The sequence below is a fragment of the Hyperolius riggenbachi genome, chromosome 9 (genome assembly GCF_040937935.1).
Source record: "Hyperolius riggenbachi isolate aHypRig1 chromosome 9, aHypRig1.pri, whole genome shotgun sequence".
Taxonomy (NCBI): Eukaryota; Metazoa; Chordata; class Amphibia; order Anura; family Hyperoliidae; genus Hyperolius; species Hyperolius riggenbachi.
Genome location: NC_090654.1, coordinates 59,220,352 through 59,232,453, shown reverse-complemented (window position 1 = coordinate 59,232,453; position 12,102 = coordinate 59,220,352).

Below are 12,102 nucleotides of genomic sequence, written 5' to 3'. Positions count from 1 at the left end.
TGTTTAGATAGACGAGTGTATGTACAGTGGCAAGCAACCCTCACTGATAAGGAATTACAGCCATAAAACACTTTCCTGGCAGAGAACTGGATTTCTGAGCGCAAAGATAAACTTTGTCAATAAGTTTAGACAAAACAATAAATCAACTTATTTAAGTTTTCAAATATACCATAAATTAGTGGGATATCTAAAGGTAATTTTTAGGAGTAGGATACATACAATAGTTTATCTCATCAGTTTATTTCACTTAAAGAGGAACTGTAGTGAGAGGTATATGGAGGCTGCATGTTTATTTCCTTTTAAGCAATACCAGTTGCCTGGCAGCCCTGCTGTTCCCCTGCCTCTAATACTATTAGCCATAGCTCCTGAACAAGCATGCAGCAGATCAGGTGTTTCAGACTTTAAAGTCAGATCTGACAAGACTAGCTGCATGCTTGTTTCTGGTGTTAAGGTGCGTACACACATGCGACTATAGTCGTTTGTAACGATCGTTCCCCGATCTTTACCAACGACGATCGTTACAAAAAACGAACCAACGACTATTAAGGCAAACGACGAACGAGGCAAATCGCTACAAAACAAAGTTCTGTCTTGGCGGATTTTTACCACCGACGATCGTTAGCAAAAGTGGTACATCGTTGGAAACGATCGTTCGTACCAGGCTGGACATGCGTATTTCACTTTTTCTCCAAGGAACTTCACAATTTTATGCGCAGGCGCATTAAGTGTTTTTACGTGGTGTAACGTTCGTTCTAACGATGTGATCGTTACACACTTTTTACAACTAACTTTACTTCGGTCGTTCTTTTGTCAATTAAAAGTTCGTTCGTCGTCCACAACGAACGATCGTTGTCGCATGTGTGTACGTAGCATTATTCCGATACTACTGCAGAGAAATAGACCAGCAGGGCTGCCAGGCAACTGGTATTGATTAAAAGGAAATAAATATGGCAGCCTCCGTATACCTCTTACTTCAGTTCCCCTTTAAAGGCCCATACACACGTCGGATTTCCGCGAACAACGGGTCGTTTGAACGTTCCGTCGTTCGCCCGCTAAATCGGGCGTGTGTACAGACTGTCGTTCGCTTGATAAGGGTAGAAACCCTTGTTCCACTAATTAATAGAACCTTATCTTCTTCTTAGCTGACACATCATTCCTACTTGCTCCAGTCTGCCTAAAGCCACGCCTCCTTAGCAACCTACTTGAGCCAGGCAGCCATGATGGGGTGACATTATGACTTACTCCAAGCTCCTCCCTGCTTATGGTCATGTGACTGTTGGCCAGCCGCTGTAGGTCACTAAAGAGGAAATGAGAATTCATATATTTATGCCCTTTCTTTATTTTGCAAAACACTGTAATGGATTTTTAGAAAATTATGCACAATTCATTTAAACTGTACCCAAGGCGACATGTGACATGATGAGATAAACATGTGTATGTACAGTGCAAATCATATTAATAACCAGGCTGTTTTACTTGTTTTATCTTGTTGCCTGAAAGAGTACATTTCTAGGCATGGAAGTGACAGCTTCTGTCTTGTCACTAACGTTTTTGGAATACATCACTGATAAGCAAATTACAGCCATAAACGTTTTCCTGGCAGAATACAACTTCTGAAAACTGAGGGAGATTAAAAAAAGGTCAATAGTTCATGTATTTTCATTTAGGGACACTTAACCTTTAGACGACCGCTCTACGCCAATTGTTGTGGACGCGGCAGCAGCCCCAGGACCGCCTAACGCCGTTCGGTGTGCAGTCCTGGGGGCGGAATTTGCAGGGGGCCATGCGAGCCGAAATTAATTTACAAAATAATACAATAAATATTTATTAAAAAAAAAAAAATCCTGGCAGGGATCAGACCGCACCTACAGAAAGCTATGTTGGTGGGCAGAAAGGGGGGGAATCACTTGTGTGCTGAGTTGTGTGGCCCTGCAGCAAGGCCTTAAAGCTGCAGTGGCCTATTTACTGAAAAATAGCCTGGTCGTTAGGTGGGTTTAACTCTGCGGTCCTTAAGTGGTTAATAGGCTGCAACTGAGCAGAGACCAAAAAAAAAAATCAATTTACTTAGTTTTTTATATATCCCATCGTTTTATTTTATATTTAAACATTTACTAATTTATAGGAGTAGGAGGATAAATAAAATTGTTTATCTCATCGTTTTTTTTTCACCTCCGGTTATTTTATTTTTTTGGCTAGAGCCACACTGCAGAGCGCTTTTCCATTCAGTTTTGTTTATTCAAAAAATCACGATCGATTTTCCTGTGATTTTATTAATGCGGACTTGTTTTAAAAACAAAAACAGATCGAAAAGCGCTCTGCAGTGTGTCTCTGCCCTTAAACAATGCTGCGTTTAATGTGCATAAAGAAAACTGTCACTGAGTTGGGCCTTAAACTGCAGACACTGTGAAAAATAATTTTCTGCTGTGATGTTGCAGAACTGACTACCTCCACTAATCAAACAAAGCACAATGGCCATAAAAACACCTAGCTGTTTCCAGGGCTGTAGAGTCAGAGCGATTTTTGGGTTCCTAGAGGTGTCGGAGTAGGTACATTTTTTTTTACGATGCTGACTCCTAATAAATTTAAACTATAAGTAAAAGAAAAATCCTGATAAAATGTTCTATTTCTCACATAATAGTTATCATAAATAACGTGTAGATACAGTAATAGAAGTTCTTAGTCCACAAAAATGAAATAATAAATCAAAAAACAGTTACCTGAGCTGCTGCAATAAAACAGTCGCAGCAGATATATATATCTGACTGTGTAGGCAGGAATCTATAATAAATGTAGGAATGTATAATAAATAATCTTGTCTGCTGTAAGAATTAAGCCCCGTAAGTAGCTGTGTCACTAGTAGGGATGGCCAATGAGATACAAGTAATTCTGTCTTGATGCAGGTTTATGCTAATTTTCTATGCAGCTTGAAAATGGACCAATCAAATTCCACCATTGTAGGATTTGTTTGGTCTATTTTCATGCTACATACATCTTCATACAATTTGCATTTTCATACAAATACCATACAATTTGCATAATCCTGCATCAATTTAGTTATTTGCATCTCATTTACTTGTCACTACTGCAACATCCAGCTGAGCTGTTATGCAAACTGACATTCTTACATAATTTTAATATTTTATTACATTACAAAATAGTAATAATTTTATATGAACTGTAATTTGAAAGTGCTTTGGAGTGTTAACACACTAACTATTGTCATCTCCCATACTAATTCTACATGATATTCAAACTCCATTTGCTCATGAAATCAATTAATCTGATATGTTGTTAAAGTGGATCCAAGATAAACTTTTACTCATTGCATAATTGTGTTCCTTTCATATAGTTTATAGGGCATTCCTCAAGCCAAATACTTTTCTTGTTTTAATACTCTAATTCCCTATAAACTAAACAAGCCTCGCCCACAGCTTTTCCAGAGTGCCTTGGCACTCTCAGACTCATGTAGCAAGGGCTTATGGGAGCTCAGTCTGGGTAGGAGGATGAGGAGGTTACTAGCCAGAGATTTCAGAGGCAGAGGGGAGGAAGGGAATTCAATTTGGGGTTGGTGACTACAAATCAATTTATTCATTATGTCACAGGACCCCTGGTGGCCGGAACGCAAATTGCCTTCCAATCAGTTTCAGCACACAGACTATGCAAGCTGTGGTCGCAGGCGGTGCGCAGAAACCGCTGGAATTTGGGCAGTAGACCGACTAGAAGGGAGCCTGTGAGTTACGGTAATTACAAATTACACACTATTTCAGGGTATAACTGCCACCACCTCTGTTACCATGAGACAGAGGAACTCACTGACTGGCTAAGTCTAGACCTGCAAATAAAAACGGTTAAACACACTCTATTCTGTCTAGCTAGCGACAATAGTAGCGTCTCTCCAGAGACCAGGTTCAGTTTGTGCGGCTGAATAGCAGGGTAGCTGAATCAATAAAATGACGATAGCGTCGGTTTATTAAAAATGCAATATAAATAATTAATATATACAGACAATCATTAGAATCAACAATTATTGAGACATTAGTAGCGCAGTATGAAAAGAAAAGGATAAAATACTTAGGTTCGTGGAAAGATGTCCTTTTGTGGGAAAACTTGTAAAGTTCAGTTTAGTTCAGGCAGGAGCAAAGTTCAGACAAGATGGCCGCCACTGTTCCTCAGAGTGGCAACAGGCTCCTGGGAAGATGGAATATGGAGGAATGAGGTCCGCCTGCTGGCAATGTGCTTTTCATGAAGCTGGTTCAGGGTTGTGGCAATGCCTGCCCCCTCTGAATTGCCATCCAATGACAGTTCATTCCCTCTGAGAGAGATTTGAGGTTTACTTATAAAATGCCGTAACTCATGGACGATACATGTCATATTTAGGTGGATAGCAGATTCATACTTGTCGGAAAATACAGATTAATATGATATCAGACGTGACTAGGGCAGCGGGTGAGGTTCCTGAGAAGATTCATACCGCAATAACTGGACGAGATATTGCCATGAATTTTATATCAGCACGTTGGGCAGACTTTAACGAATAAGACTATATGAATTTCATAGCTGTGCGATACACGGCCCCCATGTAATAGACAAGAAATCATAGAACACATGCATTCAAATCTGCCCCTGTCAGTGCCGCCCTGGCTGGCTTTCTCATGGCCACCTGGGAAGCCAGCTTCCTGGCTCTTTTCATGCAGTCATTTGGCTGTTGGGGAAATGAGCTGGTCTCTGCAGGGGATCTGGCCACGTGCGACATTCCTGAGGGGTGAGGGGAATGCTTTCCTCACAGGAGGACAGGTCTCTGGTTTAAAAAGAACACAAAAAAGTCATTTTCTGATCGCTTGCACGACTGCACCAATCCAACCAGGAAGCGGTCTGGAACTCGACTGCAAATCCTCCAGATTCGCCTGCGTCTCTCACGGCTGTTCCGTGACACAGTACACTTATGCACCCCTCCCCCCTTTATTGTGGCCAGTCTAATGGTACCCCTACACGGTACAATAAAAACGTTCGATTTTCCCGTTTATTTGACCAAAACAATCGAAACTCGATTAAGTAAAAAGAAAGCGTATCCTGTTTTTTTATTTAATAAATCCGATTGGACATGTTGGAAACATCTTTATATTTAATCTAATGCATTAATCAAACAAAATTATTTAATCGAAAAAAAAATAAAAAAATGGTAGCATGTATGGGCATCATAAGGCACGCCTGTGCAATATTCATGCTGTCTAATCAGCACCTTGATATGCTACACCCGTGAGGTGGGATAGATTCTCTCGGAAAGGAGAAGCGCTCACTAAAGGTGCGTACACACATGCGACTATAGTCGTTTGTAACGATCGTTCCCCGATCTTTACCAACGACGATCGTTACAAAAAACGAACCAACGACTATTAAGGCAAACGACGAACGAGGCAAATCGCTACAAAACAAAGTTCTGTCTTGGCGGATTTTTACCACCGACGATCGTTAGCAAAAGTGGTACATCGTTGGAAACGATCGTTCGTACCAGGCTAGACATGCGTATTTCACTTTTTCTCCAAGGAACTTCACAATTTTATGCGCAGGCGCATTAAGTGCTTTTACGTGGTGTAACGTTCGTTCTAACGATGTGATCGTTACACACTTTTTACAACTAACTTTACTTCGGTCGTTCTTTCGTCAATTAAAAGTTCGTTCGTCGTCCTCAACGAACGATCGTTGTCGCATGTGTGTACGTAGCATAAGACTGTTGATTGGCAGTGAAATGCTATCAACTGCTATCAACTGCTTACTAATGCCTGGTAACTGCTCACTGCTGCCTGGTAACTGCTTGCTGAGCACACAGCTCAACAGTACATGGAAAAAAGGCCTTATGGTGCCCATACACAGTGCTAAAAAAACTTTTGATTTTCCCGTTTATTTGACCAAAACTATTGAATCGAATGAAAGTGGAAAATAATTTATTTTTTTTCGATCATGAAAAACAAACAATTTTCCTGTTTTTTTTCAATAATAATCCAATCGGACAGGTTGGAAAAATCTTTCCATTCGATGTAACAGAATAATCCCCCAAAAAATTATCTAAGGGAAAAAATTGTACCGTGTACAGTAAAAACATTCAATTTTCCTGTTTATTCAACCAAAACAATCGAATCAAAAAGAATATATATTTTTTTTTAATTAAGAAAAACAAACAATTACCGGTATCCCTTTTTCAATAAAAATCCAATCGGACAAGTTGTAAATTTATATTCGATCAAACGGAATGATCGAACAAAATTATCGTACCATGTAGGGGCACTATTAGACAGAGTTGTGAACAATATTTGAGAGTAATGGGACTTTTGAATATGTAGAATATGTTGCAGATCTAGGAGTTCAGCTCATGGAAAATGGGAGCAAAACCGAAAGTGTTGCGATTATATTTTTGCTCAGCGTATTTCCCTGTTCCAGCGCTGCATCGTGTCTTCTCTGCGCTGCAACACAGAGCGCATGTGGCATGGGGAAGAGTAGAAGAGACATGAAGCAGCCCTGGAACAGCATAATGCTCCACTGTGGTACTTTGCAGGAGCGCTGCTTCGCTGATCGCGGAGGCACCGCTGCCAGATCAGGTGCAGCACGTTGTCCCTCTATGTGTCGTACAAAGGCTGACACTAGGATCCTCTGCAGCAGCACCAAGCCCTGCGTAATAACAAAATTACACTTGCACTTGTGCAAGGGGGCAGATCTGCAATGTACAGTCTGGCCCCGCCCCCACCACTCGTGCTGTGCTCCTTTTTCCCGATCTCTCACATCCAGCACCCCGAGAAACATTAGTTGCTGGGGATGTGGGGGGGGGGGTGTGGGTGATTGGGAAAAAGGTTTGGAAAGGGTTACATTTTTAGCTTTTCCTGAAAGTGGTCCTTTAAAACGGACCGAACGCAGAACTTCCTCTCCGCTCTAAAAGATAAGCAACATCATAATAAACTTTAAAGAAAAACATTTCTTTGTTACAGATAATACAAATCATGCAATAAATCTGCACTGTGTATACTTCCTGCAAAGGGTTAACATCCTGTGTTTACAAATTAGCTGCTTTGCCAAGGCAGCCAGCTGACAGGGCTGAGAGATCAAATTACACTTGTGATTAGTCACAGATGAAGGGGAATTAGACAGGCTAAACTCTCTAAATATATACAGGGGCATTTCTCTCTGTTTTCCTTCTGTCCTGTGCAAGAGTTCAGGACCACTTTCTATTGACCCGTGGCATGTAGCTGTTCTCTTCCTGGAAATCAGTCAGAGGGGATGGTGACACCTGCTTTAGGAGATTACGTCTCGTAGAAGAGAGAGGTTTTGGCCGCGAAGAATGTAACCAGCAGTAGCAGCTTCTATCTGGGAGATTAGCACAGGTTACACGGAGGATAGAGCGGAAAAGAGCTACAAATCTCCAGCTAGTTCTTTCCACTGATAACCAGCAGCTGAAACTGTCCCTGATCTGTATTAACCTGAAGAAGGGGTGACGCAATGTATTGGGCATAGTTGCTTTCTGTAGAACACGACTGGATGAGGCCTTGTTTGGAGACACCACAGCGGCTGGAAGACCACCATCCAAACTCCCTCTGCTAATATTGTTTGCTTGCTCAGGAATGGCTCAGCACCTGCACAGCCGGGGACTGCTCTGTTCTTGGAAAGGAAGAATGAGTTGACAGGGCAGACAACACTGAAATATTTAAAAGCTATCTTTTAACCCTTTGAATATTTAATCATTCTACAATAATGGAAATGAGCCTCAAAATCTACCCTGACAATCAATCCACCGTCACCGTGGCGGTCTCAGGTGACTCTGCGTTAAAGTTGCATGGAAGAACTTCACCAACATTTCTAAGCATGGAAATGGCATTCAGAAGGCACGGTGGGAAGTGGTGGTGACACAGACCAACTCAGTAGGAAGATATGACGTGAACAAGGAGGAGAGTCTCTCTTGTATGAACAAGTTTTAAATAGTTCTCGTTGTTTTGTCTGTTCTATGCTTAAAGTGAAACTGAACTCAGAATTTCTTCTTTGCTTTAAAAAAATAGCGTCAATGTGTCATTACAATTTATGGAAATCCTAAAAATCGGAAGTTTACAAGTTGGTTTTACTTTGCAGGGAGCACTGAAGGGGTTAACCCTCAGTGTTTACTGTATGGGGAGAGCTGCCTCAGCAGAGCTCCTGCAGTCTATTCGCAGCTTCTTATAAGAACTAATTAGACACCTAATCTGGCTAAACAAGCATAGGAACACATAGCAGTGGATTTCTTCAGTAACCATATGTGGAATAAAGACTTGTGTACTGTGCAAGAGTTCATTTCCACTATAAAGTATTATCTTATTGTGGTTCATCTGCAATTTACGTATTTTTCGGCATATAAAAGACACACTTTTTCATCCCCAAAACTGAGGGGAAAAAGTGGGTGCATCTTATACTCTAAAGGTATGGATTTTGCCCCCCAGAATATACTTACCGGATCCTGCCGCCACGCTCCTCTCCTCCTCTGTCTCGCGTTAATCGAGGGTGCCCCGTCATCCATGATCAAACTGTTCTTACTCCCAGCCACCGGCTCCTCCTTGCTGCAGTCACCATCCTCCATGGTTACAGTGTCCTCTTCCTTGGTTATAGTGCCCCCTACTGTGACCTATGATGGAATCATGCATGACGTCAGGCGCATGTGCGCCGCAGGTCACACAGTAGGGGGAAATGTAACCTGGAGGAGGACGCTGTAACCATGGAGGATGGCGGTGGCAGCATGTGTATACCACAAGGATGCTGTCTGCATACGGAGACTGCAGCGAAGAGGAGCTTGTGGCTGGGACCCAGAAGAGCTTGATCATGGATGACGGCGCACCCTCGAATTACCACGAGACGGAGGAGGATAGGAGCACGGCGGCAGGATCAGGTGAGATGCCACAGGGGTTAGTTAGACAGTGAAGTGTAGGCAGTGGCATAGCTAAGGAGCTATGGGCCCCAGTGCAAGTTTTACATGGGGCCCCGCCAAGCACTCTATACATAACAGTTGATACGGGGCACCAAAACCTGCCAATGGCAACTACAGTGTCAGAGGTGCAAGAAGGGGATGGGGAACAGCTTGTTAATGATTACCACTATTCAAAGTATCTACAGAAGTGATTATTACCAGCACAAGACCAATAGAGAACGAATATTGTGCTTGAGGGAGGGCCTCTCGGGGGCCCCTCTGACCCAAGGACCCCTATTCGGTCGCTACCTCTGCAAACCTTTATTGCTATGCCACTGAGTGTACGGTAGTTTGGGCTGGCTGCAGGGGTTAGTTATGAAGTGAAGTGTAATTGGTGTTAGCAGCAGCAAGGGTTAGTTAGTGAAGTGTAGTTGGTAGAGGGGGCAGTGGTTAGTTAGTGAAGTGTAGTTGGTGGTGGCAGCAGGGGTTTAGTGTAGTTGTTGGTGGCAGCAGGGGTTAGTGAAGTTCAGTGTAGTGTAGTTGGTGGGGGCAGGAGGGGTTAGTGAAGTGTTTTACGGTGTAGCAGATGGTTAGTGTAGATGGCCAGTGTAGCTTAGATAAAGACAGTTTAGATGGGAAAGGTCCATAAGACGCGGTAGTATAGACGCACCTAGGTTTAGTTTACATTTTTTTTACCCCGATTTATGCCCTCTAAAACTAGGTGTGTCTTATGCAGAGATGTCGGTGAATGGTTCCCGAACCGTTCGCCAGCGAACCCATCACCCTGTACTACTTCCGGGTCGCTATGAGCCGTAGTAGTACGGCTGCGCTGGGCCGGCGGTGCGCGTCCTTGATCGCACGCCTGTTGCCGGGCACTTTCTGTGCATGAGTGACGTCACGCTCCTGCGCAGAGAGTGCCCGATCAAAGACGCGTACCGCCGGCCCAGCGCAGCCATACACTATGGGTCATAGCGACCTGGAAGTAGTAGCGGCCAATAGAGATTCGCTGGCAAACGGTTCGCCAACATCTCTAGTCTTATGTACTGGAGTGTCTTATATTCCGAAAAATACGGTAGCTTTTTGTCCTGTGTTTTTTCTTAGGCGATATGTTCACACCTTGCCAACAAAATGCCTCTTAGGCTCCCTGCACACTGCATGCGATTCCGATTTTTAATCGGTTTTTACACCCGATTCCGATTTTTAATCGTTACTGCATGCTGCGTTTTTTCCTACGTTTTTCTGTTGATTGCAGTCAGGGAAAATCGGAATTGCAAATCGGAAACGAAATCGGAATCGCAAAACGGATTTGCAGTGTGCAGGGAGTCTTCAACCACCAGCTAGCAAAAAAATATTTAAAATAATAGCACTTTTTCACCTACTTTTTGGTACCTATTCTATTGCAAATTGCTGAAAAGTTATTTTGAAAAGAAGTTCTCCTAGGAGAAAACTCAGGAAAAAAAGTGAATTGCATATGGGACTGTGTGTATCCATTTATGCACCCCTCCATTTCTTCCTTTTCTTGAAGTGGTTTTTAACAGGCGGTCTGTAGCTGAATAAACTTCAGACTTAATTCGCAAGAATTGTAACAAATCATCTCAAAGGTCTGCTTAGCAGCACAATTATCTGAAGTTGGAAATCTTAGAGTGTGTATACACATCCAAATGTGATTGGCCAATTTAACCACTTCCATCTAGTATGAAGGCAAACCAATGTTGAATTTTATGAACAGATTGTGTAGGTAAGCTCTCATACAACATGGAAGTGGTAACATTTGCCAATCATTGGCCAATAAAAATTGGATGTGTGTATTCACCCTAAGTGGAAATCCTACAAGGCTGAGGCAGAGAGACGGTGTAATTTGGATTGTGATAAAAATGAGAATGTTATCATGCCTCTTGAACCTGACTAAGAATAATGCTGTGTAAACCCTGGAAAAGAGCTACATACAGTGGGTTGCGAACGTTTGGGCAACCTTGTTAATCGTCAGGATTTTCCTGTATAAATCGTTGGTTGTTACCATAAAAAATGTCAGTTAAATAGATCATATAGGAGACACAAACAGTGATATTTGAGAAGTGAAATGAAGTTCAGTGGATTTACAGAAAGTGCGCAATTATTGTTTAAATAAAATTAGGCAGGTGCATAAATTTGGGCACGGTTGTCATTTTATTGATTCCAAAACCTTTAGAACTAATTATTGGAACTAAAATTGGCTTGGTAAGCTCAGTGACCCCTGACCTACATACACAGGTGAATCCAATAATGAGAAAGAGTATTTAAGGGGGTAATTTGCAAGTTTCCCTCCTCTTTTAATTTTCTCTGAAAAGTAGCAACATGGGGGTCTCAAAACAACTCTCAAATGACCTGAAGACAAAGATTATTCACCATCATGGTTTAGGGAAAGAATACAGAAAGCTGTCTCAGATATTTTAGCTGTCTGTTTCCACAGTTAGGAACATGTTGAGGAAATGGAAGACCACAGGCTCAGTTCAAGTTAAGACTTGAAGTGGCAGACCAAGAAATATCTCATATAGACAGAAGCGATGAATGGTGAGAACAGTCAGAGTCAACCCACAGACCAGCATCAAAGACCTACAACATCATCTTGCTGCAGATGGAGTCACTGTGCATCGTTCAACCATTCGGCGCACTTTACACAAGGCGATGCTGTATGCGAGAGTGATGCAGAGGAAGCCTTTTCTCCGCCCACAGCACAAACAGAACCACTTGAGGTATGCTAAAGCACATTTGGACAAGCCAGCTTCATTTTGGAATAAGTTGCTGTGGACTGAGGAAACTAAAATTGAGTTATTTGGGCATAACAAGGGGCGTTATGCATGGAGGAAAAAGAACATAGCATTCCAAGAAAAACACCTGCTACCTACAATAAAATGTGGTGGTGGTTCCATCGTGCCAAGGGGCTGTGTAGCATGATGGATAATCTTATCAAAGTTGAGGGACGCATGGATTCCACTCAGTATCAGCAGATTCTGGGGACCAATATCCAGGAATCAGTAACAAAGCTGAAGCTGCGCCAGGGCTGGATCTTTAAACAAGGCAATGACCCTAACCACTGCTCAAAATCCACTAAGACATTAATGCAGAGAAACAACGTTCTGGAATGGCCATCTCAGTCCCCAGACCTGAATATAATTGAAAATCTGTGGTGTGAGTTAAAGAGAGCTGTC